The sequence below is a fragment of the Bicyclus anynana genome, chromosome 2, assembly GCF_947172395.1.
Source record: "Bicyclus anynana chromosome 2, ilBicAnyn1.1, whole genome shotgun sequence".
NCBI classification, from domain to species: Eukaryota; Metazoa; Arthropoda; class Insecta; order Lepidoptera; family Nymphalidae; genus Bicyclus; species Bicyclus anynana.
The window spans coordinates 3,607,119-3,630,140 of record NC_069084.1 but is presented as its reverse complement, the minus strand read 5'-3'; the positions used below and the strand labels follow the sequence as shown (position 1 = coordinate 3,630,140).

At 35.7% G+C, this 23,022-nt stretch overlaps 1 protein-coding gene across 1 annotated transcript in view; it reads right to left on the bottom strand.

The window, feature by feature from the left end:
• The window catches only part of LOC112050277 (uncharacterized), a 57,162-nt gene extending 40,922 nt beyond the window's left edge, over window positions 1-16,240 (bottom strand). Inside the window, exon 1 of the mRNA XM_052887769.1 lies at window positions 16,038-16,240. The gene's annotated coding sequence lies outside the window, so the exon portion shown is untranslated. The remainder of the gene's footprint in view (window positions 1-16,037) is intronic.
• Between the last annotated feature and the right edge of the window lie 6,782 nt (window positions 16,241-23,022).

Sequence of the window (23,022 nt, the reverse complement as noted above, 5' to 3'; positions counted from 1 at the left end):
GTGTGCTTTGGTCTACTAGTCGTCTGACAATCAGTTATCAATCCACTATGTGGAACTCACCCATACACACTTATGTGCCAAAAAACGATAACCCTCACGAAAAGGGGAGGGTCCTGATTCTTAAATAAATCTAATCTCACCAAATTCAGGGAGAGGACCACTGTCGTTGTGCGGGAGTTGGAGCCAATGACCATCTTTTATAATAAAGATGCCAACCTAATCTCACTCGCTCACCCAGTCTCACTCGCTCACCCAAAGCACCATTACCTTCTGTGAGTTTGTTAGAACTACAGAACCAGCAATGAGAAGTAATACTGACGTCCAGGGTAAACCTGAATGTTGTGTTGCCACTCGCTGTCAATGTGGTCTTATATGATTCACGAAGGCGTAACTATTAAAACGACCTTATCAACGCACTCAGCGTTCGTGTATCGATATACCACGAAGAGTTCGTGTATCGATATACCACGAAGAGTTCGTGTATTGATATACCACGAAGAGTTCGTGTATCAATTATATTTTAGGGAATCCGTGATACGAGAACTGTTACCTCTAAGACTTTAAAAGTATTTGTGTTATTATGGACATAACATTGATTACTGGGTTCTAATCAATAGACGATCACATGCCAATTAAAATATTTTAACCTTTGGAAGATTAACACTTGATAAAGTGTATGTTTTATGCTCTTATATTTATATGAGGCATTTTGAAACAGTTACAGACCTCCGTCTTGTAAGTCTTACCGGAGCGCTAAATCGCTTGGCAGTACGTCTTTGCCGGTAGGGTGGTAACTAGCCACGGCCGAAGCCTCCCACCAGCCAAACCTGTCTTTCCAAAATAGAATATGTATACAAGCCTACTCTCAAAAACAAGTCACCCCATTGAAAGGCTGTAGAAAAGGATAACTTCGTTTCCTCTCGTCCTGAATTCTTTATGTATGTAAGGCTTTTGTATGCAAAACATATTGTCTGAAACAACGGCAGGAGCTGCCTAATCGTGTTACGGCAATACAGCCTTTGGATTACTTTGTACTTATATTTATGCTACATAATGAATTGGTGTACCTACCTACTGTTTTAATAAGAGTGGGGATATGAATATTTATGTTGGAATGTTTTAATAGTCTTTCTACTTTCAGTAGACGGTTACAGGTACAGAAGGCCTGGTGGCAGTTTGATACTGTTACTATCGCGTTAACGTAAACGCGAATTTCTAAGGAATTGAATCAGTGCCATCTCGTGGCACTACTGCACAACTGTTTCGTCGTTATTAACCCATATACGGCTCACTGCTGAGCTCGAGTCTCCTCTAAGAAAGAGAGGGGTAAGGCCAATAGTCCACCACGCTGGCCCAATGCGGATTAACACACTTCACACACGTAGAGAATTAAGATAATTCTCAGGTATGCAGGTTTCCTCACGATGTTTTCCTTCACCGATTGAGACACGTGATATTTAATTTCTTAAAATGCACACAACTGAAAAGTTGGAGGTGCATGCCCCGGACCGGGTTCGAACCCACACCCTCCGGAATTGGAGGCAGAGGTCATATCCACTGGGCTATCACGGCTCTTTCTCTGTTCGCTCTGTCAACTGTTTCAACTCCATATAAATTCGGGTTTACGTCAACGCGATAGTAACAGTATGAAAATATTGAAGACTCCCACTAGGCACACAGATAAGCGTTTAACAGGTGCGTTAATGTGAGAAACTCGTCAGTTAAAACGTCTGCACGCAAAACTGAGAACTATACAGTTTTTCTAATGATTATCATTGAAGTTTCGATTAGGTACAGCTAATTAGTATCTCTGTGTTATCGAATCAGAAATGTGAAGATCCGCAGGAGAAGTTGAAGTAGCAATGAGCGGGGCACATAGTTCGAAGAACCGATGGACGATGGGCTCCCAAGGTGCTGGAATGGCAACTTTGCAATAGAAAGCGTAGTATTGGTCGATATCCCACCAGGTGGACCGAGGACATCACACATCAAGCGAGTCGCAGAGATTCGCTGGATGCAGGCGGCTCGTGATGTTTGGAAATCTGCAGTGGAGTTCCATCGGCAGATTTGATGATGATTATGACGTAAAGTTGAAACTGAAGGCCTGAACATTAAACATCAACTTATACATCAATAGTTGACGTTAATTTACATTACACACACAGCTAGTGTTGTGTAGTGTTAGCGTTAGTGTAGGAATGGATATAATTTAGCGCCACATCGTATTAACATGGACTAATACGGATTCATCTATACAAATAGATTTAGATACAAAACTGTTAGCGTACGAGTATGTGAATACATACATTAGCAGTTTTGTATAACAGTGGTTGATAACACGATGCCATGCAAAAACCATACATAGCTATTTTTTTTTTTAAAGAATATTTGCCATATTTTTTTTAAATATGACCAATATTCCAATTCCCCTCGAACTAGTCGGAAAAGACTGTGCTAAGAGTGGGTACGACAATAACCAACGGGCGGGGATCGAACCACCACCCCTCGGTGATGAGTCCGACCGCTCTTACCGTTGAGCTATTGATGCATATAGCTAGTAGTAAGGTACCAACAAAAGAGCTAGAAAGATTTTTTTTGTTTTTAACTGACGAGACACTAGGCTAAATATTTTCGTCACAACATTGAGTGATTTTAATTAATATTTCCAAAACCACTTCAATTAGAGATTTCTAAATTACATATTACTAGCTGACGCTGCGCGGTTTCACCCGCGTGGTTCCCGTTTCCTTAGGAATACGGGGATAAAATATATCCTATAGCCTTTCTCAATAAATGGGCTATCTAACACTAAAAGAATTTTTCAAATCGGACCAGTAGTTCCTGAATTAGCACGTTCAATCAAACAAACAAACAAACAAACTCTTCAGCTTTATAATATTAGTATAGATTATTTTATTGTAATTAATGCCACGACATGTTTTTGTAACAGCGGCCTGCCGCCTCGAGGATACACGCATTTCAAACCGCTAGCCGCGTTTGGTTAACCGCCTTACTATGCGGTTATTATTACACGATTACTAAATTAAAAGTCAACAAACAGACAATATTTTAGCCAGAATGATGACTCTTGTAAGAGTCCCATTTCAACCGACGAAAGACAGAGAGAAGGTTAACAATTCGACTTAAATATTTTTTTTTATGTATGAAAGTTTGTAAATTTTTACTGTGTAGTCCGATTTTCATAACTTTTCAAAGTGATCAATAAGTAGAAAATCTTATAATGATAGTTTTTCCTTTCTAGTTTCGTAGGTACGTTAATGTCTCGAAATCGGTTGTATTTTTTTTAAATAATTTTATTAAGTATACTGAATGGGCAAACTTATTTTCGCATAAGCTGATCCAATTTTCAGTCTGCATTAATATTCTAACAACATTCTCCTGACGAAATCCAATGTTTTAATAGAAAAATAAACCGTCTATGTTACTAATATTATATAGAGGTAAACTTTGTGAGCTAATGTCTGGATACTGAACCGATTTTGAAAATTCTTTTACCAATAGAAAGCGACCAAGCAACGAAGGCTAAATTTATATCTTTTTTATTCCCTATTCCTATTTGTATATTTCCAGGAACAGGAACTACGCGGGTCTGCTAGTATCAGAATAAAACGAAACGAAATTGTAGTCACAATATATGAAAGCAATCTACAAAGCACTAATATTTAAAAGAGAATTTGTTCAGATTATTCGTTCAAATAGCTGAGAATTTTTTCAGCTCATAGCAATCTAACAGCTTACTTTGTATTCTAACCTAGATTTGAAGTTTCAAGCGCAAATAACATCTGACCTTTGCGAGATTGCCATCTGACCCTACATTCGTCGCCGTACAAAGATTTTATGTGCACTTTAGTCTACAGTTTTGATAAAATTGCGAACTATCTAGGTAGGTACACGTATATGTTATATTTTGAATATAAAGGAGATAGTCCAAAATTGTATGGAGCCCAGGATCAGTCATTGTACCCTGGCGGAAATAAAAGATTTTTTTTTAAATATTTTTGATTATAGATTTTACTTTAATTCTTTCGAAATAATATTCATTATCCCCTAAGAAATGCAACACTATTATGGGTAATAATGGCGGATTAATGACGTTTTCAACGCAGTAGTCGATTTGACGTTTGCTATCAATTTTCATGTCATAGTTGCTTTAAGGACGCCATCTTGGTATAACTCAAAAACTTGGGTTTTAATTTTATTTATTTCTTTTTAATTAATTAGATTTATTCACTTATTTAGATTTTAATAAAATCTTTGTATTTTTTAAATTTTAATAATACCGGGGACAAGAGTGGACCTGAAGTGGATCATCTCCTTTATTGGTATCTTCATATATAATAGTAAAAAAGTTGAATTACACGTTTGATATCTCCAGAACGACTGGACGTATTAGGTAGGTAAGAAATGCCACAGAGATGTTTTACTTTTCAATGACACATAGAGTATTTATTATTTCAATAACCTAGTTTCAAATTAAATTGAAGCAATATGTTTAGAACAGACTAGAATACTCAGAATTATGAATAGCTTAACAAAACTAAAATGTAAGCTTTTGAAGTTATGCTGAGCAACCGTGATTTTGTATATTAAGAACGAGTTTTAGCATCATTACTTTAAAAAGTTTAAATACCTTTAAATACCTACTTCTAAACTTTTTAATTATTTAAAGGAAGAAAGAAAGCACGTTTATTTTGAACTAGTAAAATGGCCTGAAATGCTACGAGAAAAGGATGGTGTGCCGCTTTTTCGCTCGACTTGGCGAAGGCACAGCCATGCCCCCGATAACGAATGTCAAACCATATTTGTGTAAAATGGGGTCTTAAACCCCCATAATCGATAAAGGTTAACGTCAATAAAGTTGAAAATATTATAAAATGCAAAATCTTATTATTAGGTGTATACGCTCGTGGATTATTCTCTACCGAAAATCCTCAAATCTGATAAAAAAGGTTCTTTTATAAGCTTTCATAAGGAATCGATCACGGCCCAGGTACCTTGAGAGTGGCGAGTGAGATACGAATAACGGTTCTCAGTTCAAGTGGTCATTAAAAACACGCTATTCGGGAAAAAGTGGTATTGCAGCACGTAGCACACTTGAAAAATATTTCACATCTGATTCTATAAAGAGAATGAGTTTTAAAGTGGTTTTTCAAAATATATAAGATTCTCGTGTCGCGGTATTTGGTACCAAAATCCTTCGAAATGATTGGACCGATTTTTATGAAATTTTATGTGCTTATCAGGTAGGATTAAATTACGGCTAACATCTAATTTTCATACTCCTAAGTGAATCTATACTAATATTACAAAGCTGAAGAGTTGTTTGTTTGATTGATTGAACGCACTAATCTCAGGAACTACTGTTCCGATTTGAAAAATTATTTCAGTGTTAGATAGCCCATTTATCGAGAAAGGCTATGTTTTGTCCCCGTATTCCGGGAACAGGAACTAAGCGGGTGAAACCGCGCGGTGTCAGGTTGTAATTTATAAAGCAAAACACGTTTGCTGAGTCAGGTAGTGATTATGCCTATATCTTTATTGGTACCTATACGAGTATACTTATCTATGTATGCAAATTGTTATGAGCATAACAATTGTTGTGAGATATGTGAGAATTGTTTTAAGGGACAGAACTATCTAGAACTATTTAGTTTCGAGGGCTTCGGTTGGCGGTGAAGTTATAGAGGCATGACAATAAACACTCATAGGTACCTAGTTTAAAGGGCGAAGGGTGCTTTATGTCTTTTCAAATGGGTGTAATGGATCCCAATCTTTCTACGAATATACTATGGAGTGCCCATTCATAGGCGAAGGTTTGTACAGATTTCCACGTAGTCCAGTTTCGTTTCTCATTATTCAATTGTATTGGCCCACAATAATGGCTCACATTGCTCTCTGAGTGTAACATCATCCACTTTCCAATACTGGGTATTTTTAATGAGAAAGAATACAATATGAAACCTAAGCTAACTTTTCCTAATAACTATACAAATCATGCCCACGTGAAGTAGTGGTAAGAATACTGGTTATATATCCACGCTGGACAGCCAGACTGATCCTTTCTGCAAAAAATGAGCCGACCCTTCTGTCATCAGTCAAGGCAACAAGCCGCGGTGAATGATTCGGAGATTTTTTTTGGCACTGCGACTCCATAGCCCAAGGTTCTCCAAAAGGGTGTAACTCTCAGTCAAAGAGGCATACTTGTGACATTTACAGCTTTTCTAACACGACACGGTACTAATATGTCAACGCATGTAGCGTCCCATATTAGGGCCCACCCCATTTTCTAGGGAAACAAAGTCAATTCATCAGGTTTTAAGCCATCATTCCGAATTATTCCTGACGGTTTTATTAGCGCATGAATATTTATTGTACCAAGAGCTCTGGGTTGATAGAAGAATTAATAAAAATTCAGTATTTCTCTATATACTCAAGATACCGTGACTACAAAACGACATAAACTAACTAGTAGATCAAAGAGGTATATTCATCTGTTACTGTTACGATATAATAGAGTCACTCTGATCACTCACTCTGACCTCTTCCAATGATTGTAATTGAATAAAATGCAAATGTTCGAATGTCGAATTTTCGGACCAATTATTCGCAGTTTGGCGTTGTTTGAATTAAACGTGCGTATTGAGGCGTAAAAAACGCCGGTTTGCTAATTGTGCGCTTGGCTTTATATGACGCTAGCAAATTTTAACGGCAGTAAAATCTGTTACAATTATGGTAATGGTTTAGTTTAGTCTTATTTAGATTTCATTATATTTTATTATACAAAAAATATAGGCTATTTTCAAATGGTCTTAATAGTTCATTAACGATGTAATCACGTCTCAAAAAAATTTGATATATTTTTTTTAATCTAGTAAAACGTTAATGAACTATTAAGACCATTTGAAAATAGCCTATATTTTTTGTATAATTATAAGTTATAATATGATTTAATTTTTAATATTTTTTGACAATAAGATATGGTCTATATTTTATCTGTTTTATGACGTAACTAAGAAATCCTATACCAAACAAAGCGTTTCACAAAAATATTAGTTAACAATTTAGTACATCAAATAACATTGTGACGTCACAAAATAGACGACAGCGTTTTTGGAAAATTTTAAAAAATACGTGATATTTAAATTAATTTATATTAATAGATATCGATATATTTTGGATCCATAATAATCCATGTACCTACTACACGAAATTAATATTGTTTATATTAAATATTATATGAGTCAACTACCCTATTATGTCTATATTCGTATCACGTCTTGTTCCCGCGGGACCACCATATATGTCCTCTGTCATAAAAGGACGAAGGCCTAGCTCTCTAAGCCGTCAAAATAGGCTTCTAATGATATAATAATGAATATCATCATATCAGCCGATGAACGTCCACTACAGGATATAAGCCTCTTGTGTGGATTTCCAAACATCACAATCTTGAGCCTCCTGAATCCAGCGAATCCCCACAGTTCGCTTGATGTCACCAGTCTACCTGGCGAGGTGTCAACCAACACTGCGCTTTCTAGTGCAGTCGCCATTCCAGTACCTTGGGACCCCGATGTCAATCGGCTCTTTGAAATACGTGCCCCGCCCATTTGCCATTTCAGCTACGCGACTCGTTGAGATATGTCAATGATTTTGGTTCTTTTGCGGATCTCCTCATTTCTGATTCGATCACTCAGAGATCGCTGAGTGACTCTTCTTATGAAGACCAAAATTAGCGAACAGGTCTTGGAACCATAGGTCTCGATCACGCAGAGATACTCCGAGCATAGCTCTTTCCATCGCCCGCTGAGTGACTCTTCATAAAAACCCCAAAGTTAGCGAACAGGTCTTGGAACCATAGGTCAACACGCCCCCCTAAATGCGAGTATAGCTCTTTCCATCGCCCGCTGAGTGACTCTTCTTATAAAGCCCGAAGTTAGCGATCAGCCCCTGCATTCTGTATAGTTACAGCGATGGGACATCGGTCGTTTCCATGCCAAACATTCCAACAACGTCGTTGTTATTGAGATTTTATTTTTGACATCCCATAAAAATAAAGTTCAAATTGTATTATAACTTGTTATAGGCCAATATTACATCGACGAGTATAAAGAACAAGAATCGATCTCCAGGTCTTGGAACCATAGGTCATCTGGCAACACTCCCCATAGTTTAATCAGAATGTGCCATTAATAATTTATATTAATGGCATACTCTGATTAAACTATTGCCTGTTGCTTCGGTAATACGATCTCACTTATTCTTCGATAAGCGAAAACAATAGACACTTATTGGCTCCAGATTGCATTAGAGATCCTGGCTTTTTGCCAAACTTTCCTATTTAAGAAATTACAAAACATTCACCATTTGATACAGAAAAGAAAATGTTTCCAGTTAAAAAGATTTATAATAAGATAAATATTTCAATGAACACCAAAGATAATTCACAAAATTCGCTTTATTAATTATTTGTATAATATTCTATTTTATCTGTTTATTTTTCAAGATATTCCTGGCTTTAAATATTTTAAATATTCCCTATGAAAGATTTTTCATTGAACGATGCATTGAATGAAATACAGTTCAATCCATACATTATGTGGAATACGCGGTTCAACATCGGTTTTAAATGTTGAATATAACCGTAGAAAATGAAATTGAATGAATGAAAACATTTTTTGTAATCACACAAAATTATTGATCACAGAAAAAAAGAGTTAAAGTATAAACTAGCATTACCTACGTTATATATTTCATTATCATCCATCAGATCAGATTATCAGTTTCCAGCTAGATAACTATGAAGTTTAAGGGTTTTGATAGGTAATTTTTAAAAAGTTCAAAACCTCATATTATATCCAAGTATTTTGTTTAGTTATAAAGTATTTTTTTTTAAGGTGTAGGTGCAAAATATAGGCATTGTAATTTATTTATTAAAATATACTAACTTCATCATTATCAACCCATATACGGCTCATTGCTGAGCTCGAGTCTCCTTTCAGAATGAAAGGGGTTAGGCCAATAGTCCAGCACGCTGCGGATGAATGCGGATTTGCAGACTTCACACACGCAGAGAATTAAGAAAATTCTCTAGTATGCAGGTTTACTCACGATGTTTTTCCTTCACCGTTTGAGACACGTGATATTTAATTTCTTATACCTAATGCACACGAACTGAAAAGTTGGAGGTTCATGCCCCGGACCGGATTCAAACCCATACCCTCCGAAAACAGTAATAGTGGACATATCCACTTGACTATCACGGCTCACCTGTACTTAAGTACTTACGCTGCTTTAAAAATGTTAAAGTGATCAAGATATTATGGAGAAGTTTATAAAAAGAAATATCATTATGAAAGTGGAATGAAATGTTCAAAGATGATGGAAGAGGCATTACCTTAATGAAAATCTCTTAAGTGTTACATCAATGTTAGACTCTTTAATTTGACGGTCTCCGTATGCGCGGTGGATTTACAAGACGGTGGTCCTGGGTTCGATCCCCGGCTGGGCAGATTGAGATTTTTTTAATTTGTCCAGGTCTGGCTGGTGGGAGGCTTCGGCCGGGGCTAGTTACCACCCTACCGGCAAAGACGTACCGCCAAGCGATTTAGCGTTCCGGTACGATGCCGTGTAGAAACCGAAAGGGGTGTGGATTTTCATCCTCCTCCTAACAAGTTAGGCCGCTTCTATCTTAGACTGCATCATCACTTACCATCAGGTGAGATTGTAGTCAAGGGCTAACTTGTAAAGAATAAAAAAAAAAAGACTCGTTTATTTACTTTTTGAATCCCCGACACAAAAAGAGGGGTGTTATAAATTTTACGTGTCTGTCAGTCTGTCTGTGGCATCATAGCTCCCAAACGGATGAAGCGATTTCAATTTGGTTTAATAGTTTTGTATGAAAGGTGACTAATGTGCGAGTAATGTAAGACACATTTGATGAAAATCGGTTGAGCCGTTTAAAAGTTCTGGGGGGTGAAAGTGAGTGAAGATTAATCGAATGTCTGCAAATATACTCGAGTGGAGTCTCAAATGAAAGCCCACTGATGGAGCATTTTGATGACTTGTGATCAAGGCTTATTAATTTCATGACCTTCGGGGGCTTTTCGAAATTTTAAATTTTATGTTATTTAATATAGTGAGACTTTTTCAGCATACGTTGTAACGAAATAATATCGTTATCCCCCCATATTCAGCTCACTGCTGAGCTCGTCTCCTCTTAGAATGAGAGGGGTTAGGCCAATAGTCCACCACGCTGGCCCAATGAAAAGTTGGAGGTGCACGCCTCGGACCGGATTCGAACCCACACCCTCCGGAATCGGAGGCAGAGGTCATATCCACTGGACTATCACGACTAACGGAACGACGAACGAAATAATATACTTGCGATGTTTTGCAGTGTCTGTGTATTCGCCTACGCCAACTAATTATGAACTAATTATGGAGATAATATTTCCTATTTTCTTTTACTACCATATTGTTTATTTTTATTGTACATGTTTACGTACAAATGTTATCCAGGATACTTTTATATTACATACTTTCGTAAACCTACGCAAGGGACATGGAGATATGTTTATAATTTTTTTTTTGTTTTAATTGTTGCTTTTTGTAAGAATTATCTATACTTATAATAAAACTAGTTAAATTGTATACATTTATTCGCAATTTGAGATTTTACTTATACCATTTGTAACATCAAACGTTACCGTGACATAAAGGACGCCAGCGCCATCTAGAATCTATACTTATAATACGAATTTTGTGCTTTTTGTACATTCTGTGCATTGAAGATATTTTGAAAATTTTTGTTGGGGGACATTATATAATCGATACTAAAGCTAAAAAAAATATTTTTTTTCGATTTTTTTGTCTGTCTGTCTGTCCGTGTATGTTTTATTCAAACTCTAAAGTGGTGAAATAGGGCTTGAAAGTTTACATTGATTTCCACGCGGATGAAGTCGCGGGTATCCGCCAGTATAATAATAAATAACTATTTATATTTTGCGTATTTGTGTTGATTCAGAGATTCCTTCGTGATTTTATAAAAGCTGAAAGTTTGCCTTTTCCCTCCATAGGTAATTTAGGTGAGGCAACAATGGAGTTTGAATCATGATGGCTTTTGAAGAACATTTGTATAAGTGCATAAATTATCACTAGATGTCACTTGGTTAAAGGGATATTTTACTAAGAATTCGAAAATCTGGATATCATAATATTCGGAACTTAGTGTAGTATTGATAGCCCAAGGTAAAAAATTCACGCTAAAAAAATAACGCATAACAACGTCAATCTTAAAAAGATTGGCAATCCATTTTGCGACGCACAAATTTTCATGTTGTAACAATTTGACGTTTATTTTTTTTTAGGGAAGGCACGATTTTGATGTCAGGAAATCGAGAGTCAGAGTCCCCCACTTCAGAGCACAGTGGAAGTTGACATGGCAATACAGTGCGGTGGTTGACAGTGCTGTCCCATTTCATTTCACAAACAGTGAGATTTTGTGCCTGGACTAACAGCCTGCATAAGCTAGACATGCCTCATTTTGTGTAGGCTGCAATTTTGTCAGCCTATGCTTTTACCTAAGTACTTAAGTGCCGTAGCAAATTATGGAGTTTGGAATGTAAAGTTTGGAAGGTAAAAGGTTTCCAACAGACTAACCGTCAACTCAATTAACTGTTCAAGTTCATAGCGTATTGTTTATATATTCCTCGGCATTAAATGAGAAATCACATCTTTAGTCGACAATCACTTCATCATCATCATATCAGCCGATGGACGTCCACTGCAGGACTTAGGCCTTTTGTAGGGACTTCCAAACATCACGATACTGATCCACCTGCATCCAACGAATCCCTGCGACTTGCTTGATGTCGTCAGTCCACCTGGTGGGAGGTCGGCCAACACTGCGCTTCGTAGTGCGGGGTCGCTATTCCAGCACTTTAGGACCCCAACGTCCATCGGCTCTTAGAACTATGTCCCCGCTCATTGCTACTTCAGCTTCGCAACTCGTTGAGCTATGTCGGTGATTTTGGTTCTTCTGCGGATCTCCTCATTTCTGATTCGATTACGCTGAGATACTCCTAACATAGCTCGCTTCATCGCCCGCTGCTCTGAGCCTTCTTATGAGGCCCATAGTTAGCGACCAAGTCTTGGAAGCTTAGGTCATCACTGGCAACACGCACTGTTCGAAGACTTCAGACACTGAGGAATTTTGGACGAAAAGATGTCGCGGAATTTCCCGAATGCTATCCAGCCGAGTTGAATTCTGCGGTTCATCACTTTCTCAAAATTAGACCTACCTAAATGGATCATATGTATGCGCTTCGCTTCGTGCTAATACTTCGAAAAAGAAGAAATTTTTGTAAGAATAAAAAAAAAAGCCTCGGTCCTCATGATATATTTGGCTGAAGATCTGGATCCTTGAAACCTGCTACCTTCAAAATCCTTCCAAACTCATATATTGGCTACGGTACTGACCTAATAGAAGTATAAAAGCTGACATAGTCTTAGCTTTCATTAGTATGTCTGACTTTCACAGGCTCTTTCCAGCAATACATTTTCATTTGTATTTTCAGTAAAAACGCAGGCTTTAAACGCAGCGGATATAAAACTGTGCCATCACGTTGTGTGACAGAAATGGCGAAACATTGTGTGCCGCAAACCGAAAATATTGCCTACAGATTACAGACATACCGACAGACTTTGCCTTTTTTGAACGTCGACGTCGGCTTACAATTATTCGTGTTGTAATTCGTCTTTTTTTCATTTTAAAAATATTCCGATGTTATTTTGGATTAATATTATATTTATAGCCTCAGTAGCTCAACGGTAAGAGCGGTCGGAATCATCACTGAGAGGTGGTGGTTCGATCCCCGCCCCGTAAATCTATTGTCGTGCCCACTCCTAGCACAGTCTTTCCCGACTAGTTGAAGTGGAATGGTAATTTTAGTCATATTATAAAAAATATGGCAAATATTCATTTAAAAATAAATAAATATGGATCTAAAAAACTACTAAGAATAGGAAAGTAAATTTCTAGAAGAACGCAACGAAACGAAGAAAAAAAATAATTGGCGTTACTCACGAAGCAATCGGTAAGAGGTAAAGATTGAATACAATATAAAGGACCGACCATTTTGGGCCCAACACGTTATCGAAAAAAGTCACAAAAAAAAGAAAAGATTCATAGTTGTTAATATTTTTGATGTGTGTTTTTTTGTTAAAATTTTAAATCATGCATTCTATAATTGAGGGTACTTGCCCATATTATCTTGATTATGCAACTGTCAATCAGACTGAAATTAGGCAAGCCAGTCTAAAACTGATATTTTTATTTACTAAATGACACCAATATTGGACATTGTAACGTGTATTCATTCATCAAATCTGGGCCCCACTCACTATTTAGATCTTTATTATCAACCTATTCAAATAAAAATCACATCAATTGAGTAGCGCCATCTACCTACTGTATGATGTCCACCAGTAGGCACCGGATGACATTTGTTACATTAACTCTTAATTTCGTATAAATCAACTAACATACCTACGTCAAAGTTAGTGGATTAGCGTATACGCTATTGACCACCAGGGCTATTTGTTACTACATGGATATTTGTTACTACTTAACGCCGTAACTACTAAACCAATTTGGCTGCAATTTGGAATGCAAATAGATTTTACTCTGGATTAACACATAGGCTACTTTCATTCCAGAAAAATGTATGGCTCACAAATGAAAAACTAAATTTCACGCGGACGAAGTCGCGGGTGTACGCTAGTAAGACAATAATATTACAACTTATGAGGTGACGTGACAAATTTATCACGTCATTATTTAGATTGATTTATTTCTGCACAGTAAAATCCACAGCTTCACCGGAAACGCACTTAAAGTGTTTTTCAGATAGCATGGGTACGGTGACAGTTCGTTTCACTGTTGAAAGTTTGCCGCAATCTACCATAATAGTATATATTATGAACGTCATAAGGCAACTGTCACCGTACCCATGCTATTTGAAAAACACTTTAGACGTAGGTGTCCACTTATACGCATCGTGCGTATCGTACGCATCGCATCAAACAGATTTTATATTTTACAGAAGATTAAATCTATTCGCACAGAGACGTGATAGCCAAGTGGATATGACCTCTGCCTTCGATTCGGAGGGCGTAGGGTTGAATCCGATCTGAGGAATGCACCTCCAACTTTTCAGCATTTAAAAAAATGTCACGTAATTTAAACGGTGAAGGAAATCATCATGAGGAAACCTGCATACTTGAGAATTTTCTTAATTCTTTGTATGTGAAGTCTGTCAATCCGCGTTCGATGCGATCCGTACGATGTGGATTACTGAACGCACTTGTATGACTTTCTATACGTAGAATACTAAAATCTATTTGATGCGATGCGTCCGATGCCGATATATATACGCCTACCATAAAGGATCATATAATTTGTAAATAGGTTTAAATGTCAACAAAATTTATATTGAGACCTTTATGAGGTGAGTCTGTGTGGAGAAATAACTTGTAAATAGGAATCGACTCGTATAGAATGATCAAATTTCCCAGAGGACGCAAATAAAATTGTTTCAAACGATGTCGCTTGCTATAAATGTTTTTTCAGTCTTTTATATTTCAGGTTACATACACATTAATTATTAATATTATAAGTGCAAAAGTAAGCCTTTCTGTCAAAGAATTAAAATGGACCATAGAGCAGTAAATAGACTATTTTTTATTCCGGAAAAGATCACGCTTCCCTCAGTAATTGTAAATAACGAATTTGCGGATGTTCGTTAGTTTTCTTATACAATTTAATATTTTTAACATAATACATAATTAGATCTTATGGTTTTTGAGGCTTTCAATCCGAATACTGTGTTTGAACTTTGCTTTTTTAATTCAATAATTTATGTATTTATAAATAAATTATTGAATTAATAAATTATTTATTTATAATTTATTTATTAATATTAATCAAGGTAATTTTCCGCGAGTAGCTTCATCTTGATGAAACGCTCAACTTTTTATTAACAACATGTTTTTTTTATTGTTGCTTAATTAATAGTTATACAAATTAACAGCCACAATGTCCTACAAATTACGTGGTACTGTACCTCATTCCGACGCTGTGAGATTTTTATCATGAAAAAAGTTCATGATGTTTATTGTCAAAATAGTTTTTTAAACTTTATCGAAACGACACCTGCCGAAACTAATTTCTGAAAAATACACAAAACAAATTCAAAATCAACATCCATCCAACCGCACTCCTATTTCCCATCCCATTTCCATAGGGTCGCCAATTAAAATCAGATGAAAGTCAAGCGCTAATGTTGTTTAAGAACGAAAATTAAATAAATTAAATGTCTTGATTCGTATGAGTAAATTAAAAATATATGGAGTGCAATCCATATCATCAAACTATTAAAACCTATTTTATTATTAAAATATGAATTAAATGTGGCAATAAGAAAATTTAATGTGACTTTTTCCATTCACTTCTATTTACTGTTGAAAAAATCATGCCAATGTATAATATTAAAGTTTTCGAAGAAGTTAAATCAAATTGAATTGAAAAATTAATCTGTATTTCTTAAAAGGTTTCTTACACCTCAACGTTAGGAAAGAAACCACGCAAGTACGAGAAACTCCAACGGCCAAGAAAACTGTATTTGAAAATTTTAAAGTACAATTGAGCTATAAAATAAATTTTTAAATACAGTTTAGAACATTCTCTTATAAACAGTATTTTTGTAGCTGTTTTTTTGTTTAAAATTAGCTAATTCCAAAATTGGCTAATTTTACGCTAATTTTTTTTTTTCGAAGGTCGGGGATATGTTACACATAATTTGTGTAACCGCTTGAATTGTCATTGTTTTTATGGCAATTAATTTAAAGAATTAATGCATTATTTTTACTACAATTATTAAAAATATAAAATTTTACTCAGGCGAATAAAATCACAGTATATTAATTTAAAAATTAATAATCAAAAAATAATGTAATACCTTTTCCCTCCCGTCGATTACATTTCACATCTACAAAACACACACAACCACACAAAACCGTGAATTAAACACACACACAACCACAATTCGTTCACAGAAAAAAAGAAACTCAAATGACAATTTTCATCGTAATATTTTCGCGATAATTTTCGCGTGGGACGACACGTCCTTAACGCGCAGGGTTACAAAACGCACTGGTCGGGGTTCGCTCGTTCGCGTGCGAGGGAGAAAGCTCTACTTTCATCGCAAGGGGTCTATATAGCTTATAAACTGGCCAAGTGATACGGAAGCTATGGCGTATGCTTCCGTCGATAAAGTCGGTGGAACTTTATTTGCGGACACTCACGGCTGTTTATTATACCACAGTAAATATTATCTGCACACGAGTGCTTATTTTATTTAACTTTCATAAAAAATTAACAGCTATAGCTTTATGTCACAGTATAAAATATGTTTACGATTTCACAAGTACAGTATAATGCAAATAATCGCTACATTTAAAATTATAATACTTGCGTATATCTTGATCTATACTTTTTGCTTAAAGGTAATGAATAATCTAGTAGGTAGAATTTTCTTTAATTTTCAGAAGAATTTAAGCTAGGTACTCGTCATATTATTACATCTACGAAACCGGTGCATCCTCAGGAGATGTTGACTATAATGCATGATTTGTGAATTCGACTTACTTAATCACAAACTTGTAACTGTCCGATATCTTGCACTATTGCAAAATAAATCAATTATTCACTATTTACTACCTTATAAGATTAAACAAATATTTAAAATGTAAACAAAATTAAATTGAAATAACATTAATTAATACTCTTGGGACCTTATTTCTAAATTTACATAAGTATTACTATAAAAATAAAAATCAAAAACTTTTCTGAGCAAGTTGAGCAAGCAAGTAAGATGAAAAAATTTCCATTGTTTAATAGTGGTTATAGTATTTTTGCATGAGAGAATATATGGCAAAACTCGTTTGCCGGTTCAGCTTGTACGTACTTTTTATTCAAACGAATTTACAAATGTGACAGCTGTTTTTTCAATATACAATATCTATAGAAGCATGCCGAAGCTTCGACAAAAATGCTTTACTAATTTTGTAAAATGTATAACCAAATAAAAACATTTATATATCTCACGTAGGTTGCCAATTAACAAACACAAATAGATCGTGAAAACAAATTAAACACACCCTCCGAAGTCGGAGGCAGAGATCATATCCACTGGGCTATCACGGCTCTAAAGCTCGGATTGTTAAGGAGTCAAACTCAACTCAACAAACAAAAACTCACCCTAATCCCACCAATCCATATCGTGGTGCAACGCCAACGCCTCTCCTGTAAGGAGGAAGGCCTGGCTTTTGATCATCATTGACAACGCATATTTGGTTCACTGTAGAGCACTCATCCATTGACAACGCATATTCGGCTCACTGAAGAGCACGAGTCTCATCTCAGAATGAAAGGAGTTAGGCCAATGGTCTACCACGCTGGCCCAATGTGGATTAAAAGACCTCGCACACCTAGAGAATTAAGAAAAAATTCAGGTATGCAGGTTTATCCTTCACCGTTTGAGATACGTGATAATTGATTTCTTAAAATGCACATAACCGCAAAATTAGAGGTTAGGAACCGGATTCGAACCTACACCCTCCGAATCAAAGGCTAAGGTCATATGAGATATCACGGCTCTCGATATCTCTATAGGCTTTTAGTAGGACGTTTATAATCCTGGTAATGATGAAACAATAATTGCTCGTTAAAAGCGATAATGCCAATACGTGATTACTCAACAATCTCCAGTTCTCCAATTGGTATAATAACAAAAAATAACACCAACTATTCTACGCGCGCGAGATGAGGAAATATAAGAAGGGGGGAATAAATTTCCTTCTAACGTATGTTTGGCGGGGTAATCGAATTTCCCACTGTTCTGATTCGCCTGACACGGATATTGGCTACATTTTACCCGGATATACGTTATATTTTTGTGCACTTCTATTTTTGTAGAGTTATAGAATAAATTGTGAAGGGTTCTGATAACAGAGAATGAAATTTATAGATCGTGTGACCAGTTAAAAAGTTTTGGTAGTCACAGTCCCAATATATCCTCGGTTAAGTTGGCCGATTCACGGCCTCCGTGGCGCAGTGGTATGCGCGGTGGATTTACAAAACAGAGGTCCTAAGTTCGATCCCCGGCTGGGCCGATTGAGATTTTCTTAATTGGTGCAGGTCTGGCTGGTTACCACCCTGCCGACAAAGACGTACCGCCAAGCGATTTAGCGTTCCGGTACGATGTCGTGTAGAAACCGAAAAGGGGTATGGATTTTCATCCTCCTCCTACCAAGTTAATCCGCTTTCATCTTAGACTGCATCATCACTTACCATCATGTGAGATTGTAGTAAAGGGCTAACTTGTAAATAATAAAAAAAAATCATATCCAAAAGGTCTAGACTTTGATCCCAGACCGTTGGAATAGCCCCTCGTATCTAAACACAGTTTTTACGACAAATTAGAGGGGAAAGAAAATATTGGTCTGTCATTGGTTAACAATAGTCCAACTGGAATTTTTAACTTCTTTATTTGTTACTAGCGGACGCCCGCGACTTTGTCCTCGTGGAAATTTCCGGGATGAAAGTAGCCTATGTTTAACACATAGGCTACTTTTCATCCAGAGTAAAATCTATTTCCCTTTCAAATTTCAGTAAAATCGGTGCAGTAGTGGCGGCGTTATAGAGTAACAAACATCCAAACATTCATACAAACTTTCGCGTTTATAATATTAGTAGGATATTGGTTAAATTAAAAAGTTATCTATTATCAGCGACGGTTGGACTCTCGGAGACTTCGAAAATAATATTAATCATATTTAATTTAATTATTAAAAAATCTCAATAAAGCAACTATATTTTATAAGGATTTGTAATGGAAGTGCTGAATGCTATAGTCTGGCTTATGTGCATTTTAAGAAATATCACGTGTCACTAACGGTGAAGGAAACCTGCATACCAGAGAACTTTCTTAATTCTCTGAGTCTGCCAATCCGCATTGGGCCAGCGTGGTGGACTATTTGCCTAACCCCTCTCATTCTGAGAGGAGTAAGCTCAGCAGTAAGCCGAATATGGGTTGATAACGACGATAGATGTCAATAGTGCCTAATATTTTATTTTATTAGTTAAGCAAATGAGAATTACAGTGTAGGCATACACAAACTATCGTTGGGCATACACCATACATATTCATCCATCCATTTTTGCGTGAGCCGCTGCACAACGCAATCGATTTCACAGTTGGAGTACTCCAGAATCCGCTATGACGCCTCGATGCGCTGCGGTTCTAAGATAAAAGCATTTTGTAGAGGATACGCTTTTATAAGTGTAAATGCATGAGCTATAAGCAAAGCGGGAATGGGAGACCTACTTTTGAAATGACCGAGTTTTAAAACAATAAAAAATTAACTTTGTTGCCGGACTTTAAGCATACAAACCAATACTACAAAAAAATAAAAGTATAATTTTTATTTGTTGAAAATTTCTTTAAAATCGTCTGAAGAGTAAGCGTGGTTTGGTATTGTGGTTTTTTCCAAAATCGTCTTCAAACACTAAGTCACGTTTTTGATGTTACTTTATTGTGTTAAAAAACATTTACTAAGTACACCGTTGATGAGTTCCTTAATGATAAAGATGCTTGGAGGCCGTTGGATCAGCTTCCACCTTCACACAGGAAGTAAAACTATAAGAAATGTAAACAGTAATTGTTATCAATTGTAAATTATAATACTGTATGACTTTTTCAAAAGAGCAACTGTTGAGTTTCTTGCCGGTATCTTCTCAGCAGAACCTGCCTTTCGAACCGGTGGTAGAATCTTTACAAATAGTCAACTGACGTGTCAAAAGTGCTTGTAAACTGAGCCTACTTGAAATAAATTATTTTTGATTTTGATTTTTTGATTTTTGATTTTTGAGTTCCTTAATGTTATAGGTGCTTGGAAGCCATTGGATCAGCTTAAAACTTTAAGAAATTGTAATGCTGTTATCAATTGTAAATTATAATACTGAATTATTTTTTTAGAGCAACTGTTGAGTTTCTTGCCGGTCCTTATCTATCTGTCTGTTCTATCTCTAGTATAAAATATCGTTAATACTGAATACATAACAACAGTCTATACAGAAGTTAAATACATAGCTACAAAGAATAAAAATCCCAGTAGCGTGTGGGCCCTTAGTCATGTCAGTGTAATACTTATTCCATTTTTCGCCATCTGATGTGCGTATGTGGGATAAAAAAATGTATTCTTCAAAGTTACATACAGAGCTACAAAGAGTACAACTCCCAATAGCGTGTGGGCCCTTAGTCATGTCAGTGTAATACTGATTCCTTTTTTTCGCCATCTGATTTGCGTATGTGGAATAAAGAAATCGATACTTCAAAGTTACATACAGAGCTACAAAGAGTACAACTCCCAGTAGCGTGTGGGCCCTTAGTTATGTCAGTGTAATACTGATTCCATTTTTTTTCCATCTGATTTGCGTATGTGGAATAAAAAAATCGATTCTTCAAAGTTACATACAGAGCTACAAAGAATACAATTCCCAGTAGCGTGTAGGCCCTTAGTTATGTCAGTGTAATAATGATTTCATTTTTTTCAATCTGATTTGCGTATGTGGAATAAAAAATTCATTCTTCAAAGTTACATACAGAGCTACAAAGAGTGGAACTCCCAGTAGCGTATGGGCCATTAGTCATGTCAGTGTAATACTGATTCCATTTTTTCGCCATCTGATTTGCGTATGTGGAATAAAAAAATCGATTCTTCAAAAGTTACAAAGAGTACAACTCCCAGTAGCGTGTCGTGTCAGTGTAGTAGTAGTATATAGTGACAGAATAAAAGTTTTAAGAAAAGAAACACGATAGGCCGACCCACATCAACGTCGAGCACCCTTTCACGTGACTTACAGTAAAATCTTGTGTAAGTTAGTAAAGCATCTCCTCTTTGTGTTTGTCTTACTTTCTGCGTACTAAGTATTCCTACTTACTTTTGGTTGTAGTTTATGAAAGGGCCCTTCATTCGCCTTTTAAGTTACGGCAGTGAAGAAAAGTTCGATTATTCATATTTCCTTTTATAAATACCTATTCAATATTTTCGCGTTATTTTACAAAGTTATTTTAATATTATTTTTGTAAAAAGTATTACTGGCATAAACTGGCAGTTTTTATTTCAATTTCGTTTGAAATTGTTACTTGACTAAGTTTTTCTTAAATCAATTTTGTGAATAAAGAAAAATTGAAACTTGTTTTAAACCATATTTTGATTGATGCTTAACTACGATCTCACTTGATGTTAAGTGTTAGACAATCTACATTCGTAAGTATTGTGCTAAATTAGACGTGCGAGAACATAATTATAAAGAGCACTTTTATTACAAGGCCGATATATCGCTGAATGGTAGGTGCGTCATTGATAGAAATCAGTTAGATGGCATGGTACATAAATCATACTTTTTATTGCTGGAATATGAGCTATTAAACTTTTCCTTAAACGAAGAACCCTTATAATATCAATAATAGTTAATTTTATTATCAAACAGAAAACATTAAATAATTTTAAATCCTCTACCACAACTTAACGTTCCAAAAATAACCACCACACGAAAAGCTGCTAAAACCAGATTCCACTGGAAAAGCACCGCCAGTAAAGTGATTTTGTCCCTAAGAAAGCAGAGATTAAACATTCCCTATGCTTACAGCTCATCTAATCCCCCTATCTTTATCTTTTATCCGATGGCCACTGTAATACTGTTCCCTCCAGCGATATTTGGGCGAAGATTACATGGAATTTATGAGGATGAGGGGGACATTGTTTTTGATTTTTTTTAGGCTGACTGTACTTGTACGTTTCTATATCATTTTTGTGTAATAGCGATGATACAAAATCTTCGAAATGTCACAAAGTTAGGGGCTTTTCCCTAATTTTATGAGACATTTCGAAGTAAAGGAAATTTTTGCATAAACAGAAGGTATTTTTATGTGATGGCTTTGTTTTGACGGACAGAGTTTTTGGAGTTCAGATTTTAAAATACCTTTACCTTATACCTACTATACTTTTATATTATATTGTCTTTTTTTAGTATTTTCATAAGTACTGGGTTAATAATAATTAGAAACACAAAATATGTATTGGTTTTGAAAGCGCCTACGATTATTAAGAAAAATATAAATATTTTACTTTTAAATTATCTTATCTATTACAAATCTTTCTAAAATTGTTAAGTTAGCTTGGTAAATATTTTAGAAGGTTGCAAAATATAACAAAATACACTTAGATGCATTGAAATGGCGTTATGAATAATAATTAGTAATAGCTCTTTTTACATTGAGCTCGTCTAAAGAAGTCTCAGACTAAATACATAAGGACTAGTGCTCACCCAAATTCACCAACAAAATTTTCTGCCATTTTCTAAGGAAAACGAGCTTAGATTTCATACATATCTTATACTAAACTGGCAGTTTTTGTTCGTTTTTTACACCATTTAAGTACACAAAAAGGTATTTTTACGGAGGTTTTTAACCGACGGACACAATTGTAAACTATGAAACATCGGTTCTATAGAGACAGTGTTTATAATGGCATAAGATCGTTGATCATATACTTTGACAGAAAAATATTGTCTTGCGAGGCAGGTCTTTATCTAATTAGTCTGAGAAAGAAGTGATATGCTTACCTATAAGTAAAGTAAAAAGTATATAGTCGTGCGTAACAAGCTTTATAGATTAAAAGTAACAACGTCGTTCAAAGAGCTCCAGCTATTTTTTTATTTTCTTGACCGCTAAAAAGACGTCGTTAAATTGGTTTAGTCTGTTATTTATTCTTATAGCAATCGTTAAAATACGACTAAATATATTTTTATGGTGGCTTAATAGTAATATTGAGTGGATAATTATTTTTAAGAGAAATTTTAATCGTTAAATATTTTCT